A 19,030-nucleotide genomic window follows, 5' to 3' on the forward strand; every position below is an offset into this window, starting at 1 on the left:
ATGGGTATAAAAGGAACTCTTGCTACATACAACATGTTTTCCTGTCGCCGTTATGTTACTGTGTATAGAATGTAATCTCTCTAAAGAAAATTCTTCTGAAAAGGACCAAATAATAATTTTTTACTTCGTTCACTCATACATATTAAATCTTATAAAAAAACATTTTAATTACCCCCCAAAATTTGAATATTAATTTAAGGAAAAAAATGTTTGCGGGATGCGCACTGACACCCTCCACTGCTGCCGGCACTTCCGCCAGGGCTTTTATGGTGGAGCACCAGAAGGTCATGTGATGCCAGTGCTCCGTCATAGAAGCCCCAGAGCAAGTGCCGACAGCAGCGGAGATTGTCTGCGCGCATCTCACAGATCTCCACCGGCTGCCGGAGAGGAGGAGCCAGAGCTCCTGCAGCACTGCGGGGGATCTGGATCTTAGTCTTTTAGTCAGACCTCTATTTGCTTCGGAATAAACCTCGTCTTATAATCGAGCAAATACGGTAATTGGGCAATTGTTCTTCTCTGTGTGTGCGCTGTCGTGTTTCTTGACTATAGCCATCGGTTGATTAAAGACTTCTCATCTAGGAAACCATAACTGTGCTCTTTTATACATATATGCAAATAATTTCATTAATTCCTTTTGAAATTTATGAGCCATTTATGCATTAATGCCCCGTGGATTATAATTAGTTCTTAATTGTAGGTCAAACCTAAAACATAATTTTATACCTTTGTTATTGTTGAGAATTAAACAAGCAAAGGTAAATTAATTTACATCTTGTATTTTCTTTTGCTGATTTCATTTGTCTTTGGTATTTATCCAGAGGAAAACACAATATAGTTATTGATAACAGATTCCAAATGGTGTTCCTTTTTTAAATTCGAGAGAGAGGAATTTCACCTTATTTCAAAACTAGCTTCTCATTTGAAAAGGATACAGAGAAAATTTCCTTCAGATGTCCATTAGTTCTACTTGACCTTTTGATACGCTCTGATAAAGGCATGATTCCTCTTTTCTATTTATATTAGACAATATCATTAAAGGGGTAGCCAATGTATTATATGTTAAGGTTTTCAAAACGTTCAACAGTAATTGGGGTATTTTGGGAGTGGATTATTTCATATTTTTAAAATCAACTTCCTAATTCTTTCATATATTTAAAAAGGCAGCAGGTTACCTTATTGTTGCCTCTCAGCCAACGCCAATTTTAAGCAAATCCAAGCATTGGTGACAACCCAGTTCTTTATAGGGACAGCCTAGAAAGAGATCCAGTTGTGTGACATCCATGCATGTTCCTGTTTTTTTGCATGGACTGGAAATGCCGCCCGGGAGATTTGTCCTTGAAAACCCGGTTTTTAGTGTGGGGGGGGGGTAGATTGGTATTTTGGCTGCAACCTCATCTTGAAGACTTCAGTGGTTCCCCATTTGGGTACGAGACCTCATTGTGGCTTCGTTCATGAAGGGAATGAAGAGGTTGCATATCCCCATGAGGGTGTATAGATTAGAAAAGAAAGAATGGGTACCTGATGTTCTACTAGAACCTTACAACGGCACTTGGACATCTTCATCTTTATTCACCAATACCTTGTGTGTTCCTCACATTGGAACTTGGCATGATAAGGAGCAAGAGCAAAACTGGAGAAGCTACACAAGTGATTTTCTCTTACTGCCTAAAATAAGAGATATTCCCTTAAAACCTGCACTGGATCTAGATAAATGATAACTATTTGTAAGTTTTATTGTATTTTATTACCATTTGCTACAATGTACTTGGTATTAAGTAAGCTTTCTGGATAATAGATTGATTGATATTAAGGATATATGCTGTGGGTGTCTGCGAACATCTAGTAATAGCGGTATATGTTTTTAAAGAGTTTGGAGAACGCTGGCATTGAGATATGTCGGCGATATGGGTAAATTTTCAGGCCCCAACAGCATTTTGTTTTGAGCAAGCTGAAAATTCATAAAAAAATGAAAAATGAACATGGAATGCAGTGGTAACATTAAAGTATATTTTGTACAGAACCTTGTTTGTTTAATAATCATGCATAATTAAAGCAGTGGATGATATATGTTTATTACTAAATACGTGTCCATGTCTAGTGGCAGAATAAACTGTATATTTAATTGCACCATAGTCTGATGTAGCACAGCGCAAGTGAAAATTTAAGCCAAGAGCCGGAGGAATTTGTTGGTCCACTTTCAGCTGGAAAAGACATTTTGAAAGAACACCTTGTTTTTTTTTAGTTAAGAAAAAAAGTGATGTGGTTTGGGTATGCGCAGCCAAGAATGAGTTTATATCAACACCATAGTACCAAAGGTCACAAATAGGGCAAAAAGTGATGTTCCATAATTTAGCAAATAGAAAGAACAACATTTAGAGGGTGTACCTCTTGCTTTCAAAAAAGTCCAGATCGGATTTTTTGCCAGTTTAAATATTGACCTTTTTTTACACTTAAAGGGTAACAATTATATGTACTGAAAAGCTTAGTCAAAAGCATTCCGTTTTACATTCATTTTTTTTTTTTTTTACAAATTCAATTAAAATGTAAATCTGGATATCCAATGCATACCTAACTAAGTACTTTAACGTGTTATCATTCAATATAAAAAACAACATGTCTTCACATTTCAAATACCTGGATGCCTTACAACAAACACAAGATATCTAAATAAAAGCAACATTCTGATACACGGAGTTTTTGAAACAGAGTTCCACCAATCACCTTTAACATCATCATACTAAGCTTACGAGAGCAAAAAGACACCAAGTCTACCATGTCTGGAAAGGGCAATTGTTTTGAGGATTATTTATCTATTATTATTATTATTTATTGTTTTATATAGTGCCATCAAATTCCGTAGCGCTGTACTATTGTACTTCCAAGGAAAGGCAGGAGGAACAACAACAACAAGCTTTGTGATGGACATTTGACCAACTGGCCCATAAGTAACAAAGTCTTTCACAACTTTGTCACCGACATTGATGTTAGTTGTGTTATCAATAAACACAAAACTATGTTGTTGTACTCTTCCGTATTCTTGCGGCCACAGACAAATAAAAAAAATAACACAAAGTTTGTTAAGATTTTTTTTTCTGATGTTATTGTAGAAAAGAAAAACAAAATGGAATGACTGGAGACAAAAAATATACATAGCTTACAATTACTTTTTATCTTATGTATTATATAGTATTAATATTATATATATTATATAGCAAGAAAAAAAAATATGTGGAATATTTGTAAACAGGATTTCAAAATTAAATAAAAGAGTGGTGTGTTTTGTCATATAATAAATGTAGAATGGTATTCGTTTGAGTAAAAGTGTGTTGGGGGTCATATTTTCTCATTAAAATTGTATTATCTGCTCATCATGATCTCTCTATGGCAGAGAATCATATGATATTTGTTATACACACCCCTCTCCCAAACCACACTTGGTTAATTGCTTTATGGCTTTGGTAATGTGGTCATTTGCCAATAAAACTCCATAACGCAACTGGTCTTTTTTTTTTTTGGAGAACCAAGTCCTAGACATTTTATGGTCAACCACAATGCAATGAGATAAAGCTTGTCTTTTGGTTGTCTGGCTGATTATTAATGAACGCATTCATGCCTGAGCCACAAAAACTGTATTTCCTAAAAACCAACAAAGAGAAAACTGTACCGTCCTCTTAAAATAACATACATGATAATAATATGAGTATAAGAAGGGTGTCCCTTTAACAACTAATATTTCTTTGTAGACGTTTGACACGCAAATGCGTTTTTATGACTTTTCATGTTTCTATCCCCAAAGTTTATGTAGAAAAGGATGGAAATACCTTGTATGGGGTAATAAAAAGTTTTCCTGTTTCCATCCAATTACACCGTTCCTTTCAGTCAAGATTATTTAGCTGCACCAATATTCATCGGAATCAAATAAATTGTAGTTCAACAACTGGTATCATTTCATAACATCTCATATAAAATGTATTCCATATGTGGTAATAACAATAAAACAGTCTTACTTTATCTTTGTTATTTTTTTTTTGTAGAGTTCTTAAAGGCCATATACATGTCAGAACTTTGCGTGCTTGTTTCTTTTCAGAAGCCACATATGTAGACATGAAAAAATGATTCCATAATTTATTTTTATATGAAGCTACGAGGAATTCCCCAGCTTGAAATTGCTTCCAATTGGCATATTCACAAAATTCGGCATTAAAATCACTACAGCAAAGTTTGTAAACCTTCTCATGTGGCTGGTGGGAATTGCGCGGGGTCAGAATTGCTTACCAAGAGGGGACATCTCGGCCACTTACGGGAGCTCGATGTTGGGGAACTGTTTAACTCTTTTACTGCCAAAGGGATGGGCAACTGCAGGTAATTCTTTCTCTGCACAAGAACTGAGACAGCATTTTTATTCTCCTTACTTGTAAGATTACTTAATCCTTTTGAGATCTAGCAGTCTTGTGACCATTAATGAATTCTCCAGGAATGCAGCATAATGACTGAATTCAAAAGTGAGTGTGTCACGAAAGAAAGAAAGAAAGAAAGAGAAAAAAAAAGAAAAGGGAAAGAAAGAAAGGAATAGATGTTTAAGGACTATAAATATGTTTATGAAGTCTCTCTCTATATTTATTTTTTATTTTTTTGCCCCAAAAAAGAGTTCCTATCCGATCTATGCTTTTAACTTTTGTATATACAAATAATAAGTTTATATTTATATGTAATTAATATTTTCTTTTTAATATGTAAACAAAAAATATCTGGGTTCTCTGGGTATCAGATCTAATAGTTGAGCACAAAAAGTGGATTGAATGTCTGTTCCTTAAATTATGATTGCAAAAGCCAAAGCGAGCGCTGAGGGCTCTTGCCAAAGGTTTATGCAACAGAAAAATAGGAAATGAGTTGGAAAACTCCAAAAAAAAAAAAAAAAACGACTGGAGAAAACAAGAAAGTACTGCAGAGAACACAATATTGTTCACATATATTTTCTGTAATCATTCAGTTATGAAAAGATTTTTGCAGTCTACTCCTACAACCTGAAAATACACTGGTGTCATTCTGTATTTCGGTTAAATATGTTCTTTCAGGCTTTCCAGCATGGGTTTCTCCTAACATGCTTGGCAAACGCTACAGGAAGGCAAAACGTGCATTAACATCTGGGATGAAATGAAATGTCCAATTGCTTATGACATGAGATAAAATTCTATTACAAGGGTCGGGTCTCTTTAACTAAGTGCCACCATTTCCATGAAACGGTGCCTGAACCTCAATATTAAAATAAGCAGTGTTCCAAAGTCCAAACAACTAATGTGGCTGCACGGGGCTCAAGCACAAATTCTGTTTTAAATAACATTCTATTACGATTTCCCTACATTAATACAGTTCATTTGTGGGGCAAGCATGTCAAAATGAGGAGCCAGTGAAATATGCAGATCACTGAGATATGACATTAAATCCAGGCGAATTGTCTCACAACATCTCTCTACACAAGAATAAAACTACTAATAAATGGGCCAGGTACAATGGAGATTACAGACCTCCAGAACTAGACCATTGAGTTGTGGCCCACTGGGGAAGCCAACTGCACCGTCCTGGTTGCACCATCCTGATCCTAGTTGGCCTAGGCCACGATATGCCATTGAGTGGAGCAATCTTTATTGGCCAATGTTGTACTTGAGTGTAGGGGGCAACTGCAGCTTTCGTATCTAGAAATACCTTGTATATAAATGCAGCCCTCAATCAAGATCCGGCTCCTATAACAAAGTCAAAAGCCAAAGATCTAAGTCATAATTAGTATTCCAGTTTCTAAACTGATTGCAAGTTAGTTACCATGGATGAAAAACTGCATTTTCAAAATGTTCCCCAAGACTCTATAGATTAAATCTTGCTATCTAAAGTTTAAGAGAAGCTTCCGGTATGCAAATTTCTTAATGGAGAGCTTTCGTCAAGCTGGCAAGTATATTTTTTTAATAAAGCATTAAGTATGTAAGTAATGGATACTTAATTCTCTATCTGAATCCCTTTTTAAATAGTTAATTGCCCTTATCTCTACTTCTACTTCTACTTAACACAAGTACTCACCTACCTATGATCCTCTGGAATGCTTCTATCTACTACTCGTAAGCTGGAAGCTTCCTGGAATGGGATGACAGCGCCAATGACGGAGGCCGGAAGTAGTGTCTGATGCCCCACACAGAAGCTACATATATTGTTGGTGATACGTGGCTTCACGAAAGGGGCATCTGACGTCATCAGAGGATGTCACCTTCCCAAAGTCCAACCGGCAGAAGCAAGGCTGGAGCACTGTAAAGAAAAACTATACAGCAGTCTGTGCATATGGAAAGAATCAAGAAACAATTACACCTGTGGAGAATTTCAGGTAAGTTTTCCAACAGACCGCTACAGCTAATACCTACTTACTAAACACACTAGTTCCACTACAAAAGTACACCTAGTCTAGAGTATGTCATCTTATAGAATGACCTATAGTATCCTATGCCTGCCTCTTGTGCGTACCTATTTACACTTGACTAGCAGGAGATGGAAGACCGTGTTCAGAAGTGGTTTGGCAGAAAAAAGTTGACAAGATGGCCTACTTCAGGGTATCATCTTCCTGCACTGTCTACCTCCCTTCGTCACAGTCATCCTTTACCAATGAGACAAGGACCTTGTACCGTTACCGTCTGTAAAGAAAAACCAGTGAGGATCTTGGTGCAGGTCGCATTAAGAATAACTCACCAGGTCACAACCGGCAATTGGGAGCATTTTCCTCTGAGACATTTCCAGGAAGCAGCATATGTATGGATTTCACTAATCTTCCACTGTACATGTGTTGCAGATCCCATATGTTATGTTAGAATAAGCTTCCCTAAAAAAGTGCATTATCAGTGCTTATTTCCAGCCCTGTTGTCGAGCTCAAAGCTTGAAGTCCATTTCAGATAAAGATATGAGACCAGAAGAGAAAACAGACAAACAGTTTAAAGTTTAAACTTTAAATAAATAACACAACGAGATATAAAAATAGTAAATCAAGAAGGGATACCACCTTTGTTTATTTCCTTGCATTTTCTTAAAATCCTACCGTTTACAATTCTGTACTCTTTATAAACCTCTTGTACCTGTCAAGGTCTCAGATATAAAGATAAAGATGACCTTAGCCTTCATATAACGAGTTCCTTCTGTTGCCAACAAAAGAACTCAACAGATCAGATGCCGACATAGAAATAAGATTATTTAAAAGTATTTTTTTAAATATTTTAAAACATTTATTTTTAAATGTGGTGAAAAATAAGCACACTTGCATAAAGTAAAAAAAAAAAAAGAAAAGAAATATGGATTTCCATATCTATTTCACAATCATCAGTGTACAAACTCGACTCTTTCCTAGTCCAAATACTTGCAGATCAAGTGTGGTGTTTAATATGTTATCTACATCAAAGTGGCTTCTCAGCTTCTATGGTGACATGGCACAAAGCTCAACTTTGTAATAATATCCTGTTGTAAGTGCTTAATGGACTAATATTTGGCCCTAACCCTTCGGCATGATTAAAGTATTGGAATCACGCTTGTTCATCAACCTGTGGGGCCAGGATAAAAGTTTTTTTCTTAGAGAATTATAGATTGTTGATGTGTACCTTTCCACTCAACTCATTAACTAAAGACACAAGTCAATGAATAGGTTAAACAACACAACACAAGGCAGACTCAGCTACAACTTAAGGAAAGTCCTTCTATGATGGTGTCCATTTATAGGGACACTTGCAAAAACCCAACTATTAACCAAATGGAGGCGTTTATGCTGTCTGTGCCCCAGCTGGCATCCCAACGCTCATGATGAGCCAGACTGAGCCAGGTTTGGTTTTACAGACACATCATTTATCTGGTTTTCTTTCCTATGCTTCCATTTGCAAGTTTTCAACACATTTTCAGTCTTCAGTAAACAATATCCATTGGCTCTTGTTTAGATGTTGGCTTGCTGGCCGTTGACCCCTGGCACCAGCCTCAGTTCATGTGCAGCTCACAAGGCCAGACTCGACCAGCACAGAAGGAAAGCCCAGAATAAATTGCTGAAAGCTGACATTGCTGACATTGGACTAAAGGGCTCACCCAACACTAATCTTGTCTCAAAGTTCATTCACCTTGTGTGGTGACCAAGTACCCTCTTTTTTCAATGGATTATAGGCTCCCGAGGGGTTTGCTTAGGGCGCTTGGCTGCTGAAAAGTTTGCCAGTGTCAAGTTTCCTTCCATGTTTTATTCTCATTTACTTTTTTTCTTTCTTCCTTTCTTTCTTTTGTTCTCCCTCTCTTTCTTTCTTTCTTTCTTTCTTTTCTTTCTTTTTCTTTTTTCTTTCCTTTTTTATCTTTTTCCCTTTCTTTCTTTCTTTGTTTCTTTCTTTTTCTCCACCTCACCACAACCTAGTAATGGTAAACCTCCCATCAGCTCAGCACTGGAAAGAGGTATAAATCCAACAGAGCAACAGAAACTTTAGGGCACCCTGGAAATGGTAATTTTGAGGTGCATAGATATATGGACGGCAACCGACAGGTCAACAGCTTGCTGGCAGCAAAGACGCCATACTGGATGGGATACCAGCCACTGAACAACAGTATGCCAATTACAAGCTAAAACAGAAATAAAACAGAACAATATTACTGCTTTCCTCAAATGTCTTTAGTTGAGAGGCTATAACATAACGCTAATTAATTTGAAGAGAATGTTACACTTGTGAAATAGAAAATTGCATGAAATAATTTGTGAAATGGCGGGGAAAAAAAATTAAAAACTCCAGCTGTGCCTTTAAGTGAAGGAGTGAAGTCAAGGTGATTATTGTACGAGTCTGCTGAGTTGTTATCATGCCATTACTTTTTCTAAAAATGAATATTACTACCGTCGTACCAAGTAAAATAAATTGAATGAAAAGTTTTAATGACATGTTTATAGCAAGTAGAGTATGGTTAATATTGATTTCATTTTCCTATTGTAACCTTACAGGATTATGCATTAGGGCAATCATTTTCAGTGCCATTACACTCTGGTCAATTAAATTATAGTTGTCAATAAACATATGCCACTATGAATAGGGTGTTTCACTGACTGATTATTTTAGCCAAGGTTTATAATAAAATAACCAGGGACCAGCTGTAGAATTCCAAATTCCAAAGACCACGCTTGTGTTCTTTAATTGGTTTACAGTTTTTTTTTTCTTTTCTACAGCAAAATATAAAAGCACATCTGTAACTGAGTTACCGTTCCTTAATTCTCAATGTAACAGAGCAGTAAAAACTAAAACATGCCTACGTGGCAAGTCTTGCTTGTGGCATGTTGCGTTTGGGTTATTCTCAGCACCAAAAGCAAAAAAAAAAAAATCCCTGCTTGGTCCTGATGATTCTATTGGTTAATCAACATTTTATATTTTTAGATTTAACCGTAAAGGAAATATTTCTCCATGCATCAGGAAAGATTGGAATTAACATTCCAGGTGTACCCTACAAAAACACACATTTTAAAGGCTGTGTAGGCATTGTATGGCTCGTGTCAGGGCAACATTGGGTTGGGTGGGCTAAAAATGCTAATAGATGTAGCTGTCATTAAGCCCATTCCCCATAGGTTACCCCTGTGACCGTAAAAATGGTGCTCTATGGCATTGAGTTGAGGCTCTGCCCTAGGTCTGACACAAGCCACCTATGGTACCTGCATTGAGCTGTATTTCCATGCGCCATCTTTGTTGAGTCCAGGGACATGACATCATATCAGGGAGTACTACCTCAGAAGGATGAATGGGTTTGAGATTGTGCCATGTAGGTGCAGATTTCCCTTGGCCAGTTCCAAGGGAGATTTCTGATTTCCCCAACCAGCCCATGTGGACCACCAGTGAGGCCTATTGCCCAAAAAGGCCTTCTGGTAATGCAGCAGAAGGATCCCCGTAGCTGTCAGCCTAGTATATGCATAAGCATAAACTATATTTGCGAAGAAACAACAAAATCTAGCAAAAACTAGCTTCAAGAAAAGGACAACCAAAAAAGTCGATTTAGGTGGCCACTAATGTTTTGGCTTTTTTTCAAATATCTCTGATTATCATTATTTTACTACACAGAAACAAAGCAGGAAATGAATGAAAAAATGAAAAATGAAAAAAAAATGCTTTATATCGCACAACAAACAAAAATCATTTAATATTTGAAACTATAGGGTTTAGACATTACAAAATGTTCCAATATATAAAATAAACTTGGGTTTTGGCTGCAATTTTTCCATATAAATATTTTGATGTAAATAATATGTTTTGCCTTTAAATATGATTATATCAGTGATCGCATCGAATATTTTTGAAGCAGTGTTGCCTATTTTTCTTTATAGGTATATATGAAATATAATTCTTGGAGAACAACCGAGTCACTTACAAATTAGATTTTTTGAGGAAATTGAGAAAAAGATAGGATATGTTCTTGGAATCATGTCATGAACCTGAAAGTTTAATAGAAATGCAAAAAAAATGACATTTAGTTAAAGTATTAGGTTACGTGTCTCGTAAACATGATGAAGTGGAAAGCATCTGAAATGACAGTTCAAAGATCACTGTATCTGGGCATAATTATGGTTATGGTTACTTTAAAATGTACATAATGTTCACAGCCTATATCATGAATTTCATTTTCATGTAATAAAGTAGACAAGACCAATCCCTGCAAATATCAGACCAAAAATATACAAGAGATTCCAATAATTCTGGTGCATTGAGATCCTTTTTAAAGCAGAATTTCCCCTTTTTTTATTACTAGCGTCAGATTAAAATGAAATTTTTTTTTAAATTGTGACATTTTCTTTTTTAAAACAGTCCTAGTTTTTTGCATAATATATTTTTTCAGGCAGCTGCATATTAGTCATTGGTATGAGTCCAATCTACTAGACAAGGGCCCTGATTCTTTATCATACTTGCTGTGTAGACAATTAAAATGACCCAGTCTTAACCACCCCGTCGGAGACTCTGACTAATACAAGTCTATGGAGGACTGGACTTCATTAGCATTGCCATAAAGAATCAGATCAGTGCGGTGCAGGAAAAGTCACCTAAAATATCATATGATATGATGATGTCTCCAGGTCTGCAGATAAAGGAAGTTATTGGGACCAAATGAGATAAAATCAGGTTTCTGTTAATGTCGACCTGCATTACTGTATACAGCACTGAATTCTAGATTTGTGCATTCGTATTCATGCGATTTTTAATTTTGATTAAATTTACCACTTTTGTGAATTTGTAAGAAACTTAAATGAAGCAGAGAACTGAATTTTCATTTGTATTTCATTGTTTTTTCCACTCATACTTACTCACTCCCCCTCACACTCTGTGACGCTCTCCCGCACTCTCTCTCAATATCTCCCTACTTTCTCCGCCGACCGATTCCGTGTCCCTGTCTCCTTTTTTTCTTCCCTCTTCTTGTTCTTTCTTTCCTCGTCCAGTCCTCCTTGTGTCTTCTTTCTACGTTCGTTTCTCCATGAACCAGGCCTCTTGGGGCACTTCCGCAAAACGACGGTACTAAGAGACCCCAGAATAACGAAGATGGATTTGTATTCTGTATTCATTATTCTGGCATCTCTAAATATATCAACTAAAGGCCAGAGCTACAGTGCGTCCCACGAGGGCAGCCTCTCCCCCATTCCTCAGAGAATTAATACTTTATATATAACCTTATCTTGATCTATACATTTTGCCTGCATATTTAGAAGCCCAACAGAAAGATTATTTTTCATGGCCTACATTCACACCATCAGTACTGTTTAGCCGACATGATCTGTTAAAGACAAATCCTGCTTTGTTTTTTTTACCCTTCTTGGTCAATAAAATGTGCTACACAAAACATGTGAATTTGATCAACCTGTTTGTATTAAACCTTGTAAACGTAAGAGGAAAAAGAGAACAAAAAATTAAGACTTTTTCATATCATTACAAAGTTTCACACCTCCACTCAATATATAACTCAGCCTGGCACGACATTGTAAAATAAAGACATGTAATTCATAAAGGCTGCAGAGTAAATGGGAAAGGATAAAGCGAAATGGGCACTTGCTCTGGTGTCTGCTCATTAAACCTGAAACCGACATTTATTTCGGGTGATGAAAACATTTGCATCTAATATCAATTTTACAAGTGGCTGCAAGCCAAGAGTTGTTCAAAAGTTACGCCGTATATATATTTAAAAACATTATAAGAACATTCCATTTCTAGCACTCAGCAAAGGTTTGCTTCTGTATTGATCTTCCTAACATGACTTAAAAGCATGGTTTGGTTCACAGAATAGTAACTATTAAAAATAAATACATTTTAAGAAAATAATGTTATGTTGGTAGTGTATACTCACTAGACATTAATAAAGTTCACTGTTGAGTTGATAAAATACTGGCAAGATTAACTATTCTATGAATATAGTTACATCTGTACAAGACTAAGCAGGTCAATTGGGAACACCAACTGGAGAGAGTGAAAACTGGACTTGTGGTCATCTGGGGTGATCCATAACCTCATCAGAGCCAACAGATAAGATTCTATTTAGACTAACGTGGCATCAACAGGCTGACCAGACAAAAACATGGTCTGAAGGGAGAAGCCTCCCCCTAAACACATATATGTATGCCAGGTGGCTGCACAGCTTCAGACACTGCCCATGGTGCATCATAGCGGAGAAGACTTCACTACACCTGTTCTGGCAGAATCCCTGGAAAATGAAATCAAACACTATGTGGAGGTCCCTCTTTTGCCATTTGGTTTTGTAGTTACTTTTTTCCAGGAACTCACACAGAGGATAACATTGAAGAACCTTGGTGCCAAATGTTTTGTGTTAAGGACACTTTTTGGTTTGCCAGCAACTGCCTGATCTTGAGTAGGTAACATATCACCATCCGAGACTGTCTTAGTCTGATCCTCAGCTTGCTCAAAGACTACTCCATGATTGACGGTCTTGAGGAGGAGAGGACTAATACCCAGCCTCCTCTCTTCTGCCCCCCCTACCACAGCCCATGGACTTGTCATATCCCTTTTCCACCTACCAAGCGCCAAACTGGGGATGACAATGTAGCCCTGGCACTTTATGCTCATGCATCATATGACCAGGCATGTACAGTCATCTGGAGCGCAGATTGAATGAGTATGGAGCCCTATTGGCCAGCAGCCCAATGGGCATTTGCCCAGTGCGCCTGTCTATGTATAAATGTATTCTACTGTACAATCCATGACAGACCACTGCTCTTCCAATAATATTCTCATCTACCTTATATTTTACCAATTTATGTCTATTTGTTCCCAGATCAGTGTTTGACATGGTCAATGTTCACTCTTTCTTTTACAGCGTGGAATCAATGAATGCATTACACCAAGCCACAAATGTATCATTAATCTACTTCAGTGATTTTTTTCGACCCTGACATGCGAACCCTTTAAAAAAAAAGTCAAATGTATCTATATGTCCTTGGAAACAATTTGACAGAATTTTACTTACTTGGCACTTAATTCACGATAATCCAAGTTAAAATTATTCACGAATGCTGGCATGTCTGCTGTTAATCCATTCTGAAGAAGCATTAAATATAATGTCTGGCTCCCATACATAATATAAGAATCATTACTTTGTATGTCAGTTTATTTATCCAGTTTATTTATCCAAGTGTTCTCCTAACTTAGAGGCCCAGAAACATTTGGTAGCCTTAAATGAAGTTCAGGAGGATATTAAACATCTACATGGAGTATATTAATTTATTGAAACTCATTTTTTTTTAAATAAATATTTTAGACGTTTGCCTCCTGGATGCTCAGATACGTGTCCAAGGATGTCAGCATTATCTGATCAGTTTTTGTCCTGAAGGTCTCTCTTCTCCTCACCTTCCCTTACAGAGACTATCTGAACCAATCAACAGCAATCAGTAACATGAATAAAGGATGTAAGATACATTTTTCCGCATACATACATATATGTACATATACACACATATATATATATATATATATATATTTTTTATATATATTGTCACAGATCTTTGATTTCAGTACTTCATGGCCTTATGACTTTAGTTGGTTCTTATAACCATCCATATTATCAAAGACATTCTCCCATGTTTCGATTTCACACATTGACATATAACTTTTGATTGATGGTCCCTCTACTTCCCAGAGGCAAGTCTAAGACTATTAAGGAAGGGAGCATAGTGTGAGCAAAGTGATCATGCATTGACTTTTGGCTCAGGTTAACTCTTTCATTGGTTTCCCTTTACAATACCATTTGTTCATCCTTCATCGGAGAGGATTCATTGAAATATATTTCTCAATAGTGGGTCTAACACCCTAATTGTTAATGAATTGTTAAAACTTAATAAGTGTAAAAATTGTATCCTTAGTAACCAGGCATGTTGGAATTCTCCAGGTCTGTATGAAAAATTGTAGTTAGAACCCAGAACTGATAAATTTGAATATTACGATATTGACATACATTGCAAACCTGGAAGTTATCTAATGATGTATAGTTAAGGTCACCTTGTTAAGACAAGAAAAGGAGTTGAGAAAGGAATGGATGGAGAAGAGTAGGAGGAGAGAGAATGGGATAAAAGAAAAATAGACAAGGAGAAGGAGAAAGAAAGAAGCGGATGTAGATGGTGAGTTTTAAAAGTATTGCCTTCAGTAATATTACGGTTTTGCTTCTTTGATAAATAAGAGTTTTGACCACATCCACACTCCCCAATAGAATGTAGACCTGAAATATACTTTTACTATATATTTTGTAACAAGGCTTGATTGTCTGGAAGTCTTATAATCCAGGCTATAGATCATTGCGGAATACCCAAGGCGGGTGATGGCGTCAGACACAAAGGCAGAGCTGGGAGATTTAGGTTTTGTCATAAGTGTAAAAATCATGGCAAACTGACATCAATCTCTCTCAGGATCAGGGAAAAACGTGAGAGTGGATTACCGGACGCTTTAGATTTTCTCTACTGAAAACATACACCTTTTTACTCCATGTGCACTCACATAATTAGACTGTATTGTCAGCAGACGGTATCAGTTGTCAATATAACGCACAATAATTATTTATTAAATACTCAATTCACTGGCCAGAAGTTTTGTGTTAGAAAATGCTACATAAATCTCAGTTTTTCTCATCAGATGCTGGTAAAGACCACAGCTTCTCCAGTGCATAAATCTTAATTAAGCTGTCAAATTTATATAGTCGCGGAACCTGTGTTGTACGCTGAAAGGTTTTGTTAATATTTATTTTGTCATCATTTCAACACACATACACAAAAGTAGTTATCGCATGATAACTGAGAATCCATGACTTCCATTATAATGTGTTATTAATTTCAGAATGGATTGTGTTCCAAGTATTGTGTGTAGTATATATATATATATATATATATATATATATAGCATCAACTATTTAATCTATACCGGCGGGTGACCTGGATGATGATGTTTGATATTGCTGCAGAATGACCTCATAACACTCCCATGGCAGAAGCTTATCAGCAATTCATCTCATTTATACACAAACGTGCTCACAAGTTAATTATGATTTTATAACTATTTTTAATGTCTGATTTTTATTACAGATGAAGCAAGACAACAATAACCCAGTTCCAAATAAAAAAACGATGTAACCAAATCTGGTCGGAAGGAAATAATTATGTATACAGGTAGCAGGTACAAATACTGCAGTAATTAAGCATTGTAATTTGTTTAATGTTTTTTCTTCCTATAATTATACAGCCCTTAATGACTAAAATGGGTTAAATTGGGCAGAAACAAAAAATGTTTGGTGTGTATACATTCAGTTTCTATCATCCTGCAAGAAATAATAATAATAATAATAATAATAATAATTGGTATATATTGGATTATATATTAATATATATATATATATAATGTATTATTAGTACATATATTGCATTGTATTTTAATAATTTTGCTATCACATATAATGTGATATATAATGCCTGAGGGACAACTTGGTCTCAAAAGCTTGCAATTAAACTCTCAGTCAGCCAATAAATTGTATCATTTTAACAATACTTTTCTCCTGCTATCATATATATATATATATATATATATATATATATTATTCGTATTAATATTATTAGTAGTAGTATTAGTGGTAGCAGTGTTCATCAGTGTAATCAGCAAAACAAATATGTTTCGACTAATTGCGATCCACCCCCTTCTCTGACACAGGAAGAGCTCTTTTGCATTGAGAACATGGATTGATTGATTGATTCATCATCTTAAGGTCACTTGTAGCTGGTAATTTAGTGCCCTGGGGGCTTTCCTGGCTTGTGTGCTTTTATTGCTGCCCTAGCAGAGTTTTAGCTCTGTTGTTTTACACCTCTGGGATTAATGATTTAGTGCCCAGTAAAACGAGACTGGTGGAAAGAAGGAACGAAAGAGAAGAAGGAAAGAGGGGGATCATTGGGGAGGATAGAAATGAAAGATGGAAACAGAAGATAAGCAGAAGCAAGAAACAGTTTAACCCTTTAACTGCCAGAGTGCAGAATAAAAGGTTCATGGCCTCCCCTGCAGTACAGGAGATGGTAAATCTGGTTTGGAATAGCTCAATGTTAGAGATTCATGAAATAAATCCCTGGTTTGAAGGCAGATGTGATCCCTCTGTTGTGTAACAACGTACTGTTCCAGAGCAAACAAGGGGTTAAATCCAAGCCTTATTGTGTAATTGATATAGCACTGAGCCATAGACTAGCTTAGTGTCAGATTGCAACGCAAGGGTTAAACTCCATCTCTCTGTGGCATTTGACATGCTGTATGCTACAAGAAAGACATTAACCCTTTTGGGTGTCAGTGATGTGAATAAAGCAGCATTTCTCCATCCTTTACACACAGTTCTCTGGGGCAGTTGTATATTTTTCCTATCCTGATGCAGATTTGCTTTGAACTTGGAACATTGTATCTATCTGTTCATTTGCTTTGTGACACAGGTTTCATGTATGCCTGCCATCAATATTCATGCACATTGCACCTGCCTGTAGCTGCATAAACAATAAATAAACAATAACACATACATAAATACAAAATAAACCAAAGCAAAAATACTCTGTATCTTGTGTCATTCTACACCCCATCCCCTCTAGATCGCAATATTGTGAGCACAGCCCTATTTATGTAATGTATCAGTTTGTCTTAGTCTGTCAATTCTAGTTTTGTCAGACCCCTTGAATGTATGGACTGTAAGAAGCGCTCTGTAAATTGTTGGTGCTAAATAAATAAAAGATTATGTATTAATTAATTATTATTATTATTATTCACAAGTGGCAAACAGTCCCTATATACTCCATCACCCCCAAAGATATTAGTGAAATTAAGGTATTGATTGTGCCATATTTAGACAATATCAAAACACAAAACACAGCCTCTTGCTTAAATTAACTACCATAAATCAGAAAATGGACTGCTGGGACCCCAAACTACAGCATTAAGGTTAGTAAGTCAAAGGATGTCCAGAGCACATCAACATAATGAATAATGTAAATTTCACACAATCAAATTTTCCAATTCATATGTATCATTCATATAAATATAATAAAGATAAATAGATAGATAGATAGATAGATAGATATGTATAGATAGATATCTATATATCTACATCTCTATCTATATCCATAAACAGGCCAAGACTGGCCATATGACAAATGCTTTTTTGGGCAGCCACACTTATGTAATTTAAAAGAGCGATGTAGTCATAACCAATCTGGTCCTGCCTTTAGACCAAAAAAAGCAATATTCTCATAATATTACCTGAGAGGGTGGTAGAACAGCCTCCCAGCAGAAGTGGTAGAGGTTAATACAGCAAAGAAATGTAAACATGCATTGAATAGGCATAAAGCTATCCGGAATCTAAGCCAAGACCAAAGTCTGAGTCTTAACATCAGAAATAATTAAGCAGACTAGATAGGTCTGATCTATTCTGTGTAATAGAATAATATAGGTAGGGGACTTATCTTGGGTCTCCACTCTATATTACTGCACAGGTAGCTTTTTGTTCTCTTTTCCTATATTATATAAAAGATACATGTGATGAATTGTAATATGTGATTGGGTGAATTATTTATTGCATTGATTTATATTATTTATGCTTTTGGTGTGCTCTGGACATTCTTCTGAGATATTGATCATATGACATATGTGGGTATAAGATATTCCTTAATATTTGCATTGATCGGAGTTATTATAGTCAGTAGATCTGTAGCACACAGGGTGTTTTGCCAATCGATAGCCTTGATTTGCCTGGGTCACATTCTGTGTGGGTGTGAAAGGATCACGATGTTCTTTTGAGGTCCGTTGGAATGAATATGGGGCACTAATTAACCCTCTGGGTACCAAATGAGAATCATTTTGCTTCGTAGACCGGTATTCACAATTTTGGCAAATTCTAGCGTTCAATTGAGGCAGTAACATCTGATTGTAAACTCTATTCTTTAATGAATTTTCCATGCTACAGTATTATTTAAAGCAAAAAAATGTAACTATTTTTTCTTAATGGCTGGTGTCTGATCACAATTAATTTAGTTCATAATCCGAACAAACAAGATGTTCAACTCATTGAAAGCCAGAGGAATAAGTTGCAAATCTTTGGAACACAGCATCATCCTTTGCTTAGGCAATGAGGTGCTTATAGGGAGCGCAACCCTCCAACTAAGATCATGCTTATGGCTGGCTGAGTATAATGAGAGTTGTCGTTCAGAGAAGATAAAGCAATCGGCTTTTCTTTTCTTTCAAGAGACTTTAAATGGCTCCACACGGAGTATGTGTTCGCCTGTTCCTTCCACAGATACATCACACACAAAAAAATATGTTAAAAGATTTCCCTAAAACCGGGTTCCTTTTATTTTTTCGTTGGCAGTAATGGAACAATATAGCAATAAATTGATAAAGAAATAGGTAGAAAAGAAATAGTTAGATAGAAAGATAGATAGATAGATAGATAGATAGATAGATAAAGAGCTATGCAATAGTCAGATAGATAAATATAGATGTATAGAAAGAGATAG

The sequence above is a fragment of the Sceloporus occidentalis genome, unplaced genomic scaffold (assembly GCF_023333645.1).
Source record: "Sceloporus occidentalis isolate IW3139 unplaced genomic scaffold, rSceOcc1.0.p SCAF_193, whole genome shotgun sequence".
NCBI lineage: Eukaryota > Metazoa > Chordata > Lepidosauria > Squamata > Phrynosomatidae > Sceloporus > Sceloporus occidentalis.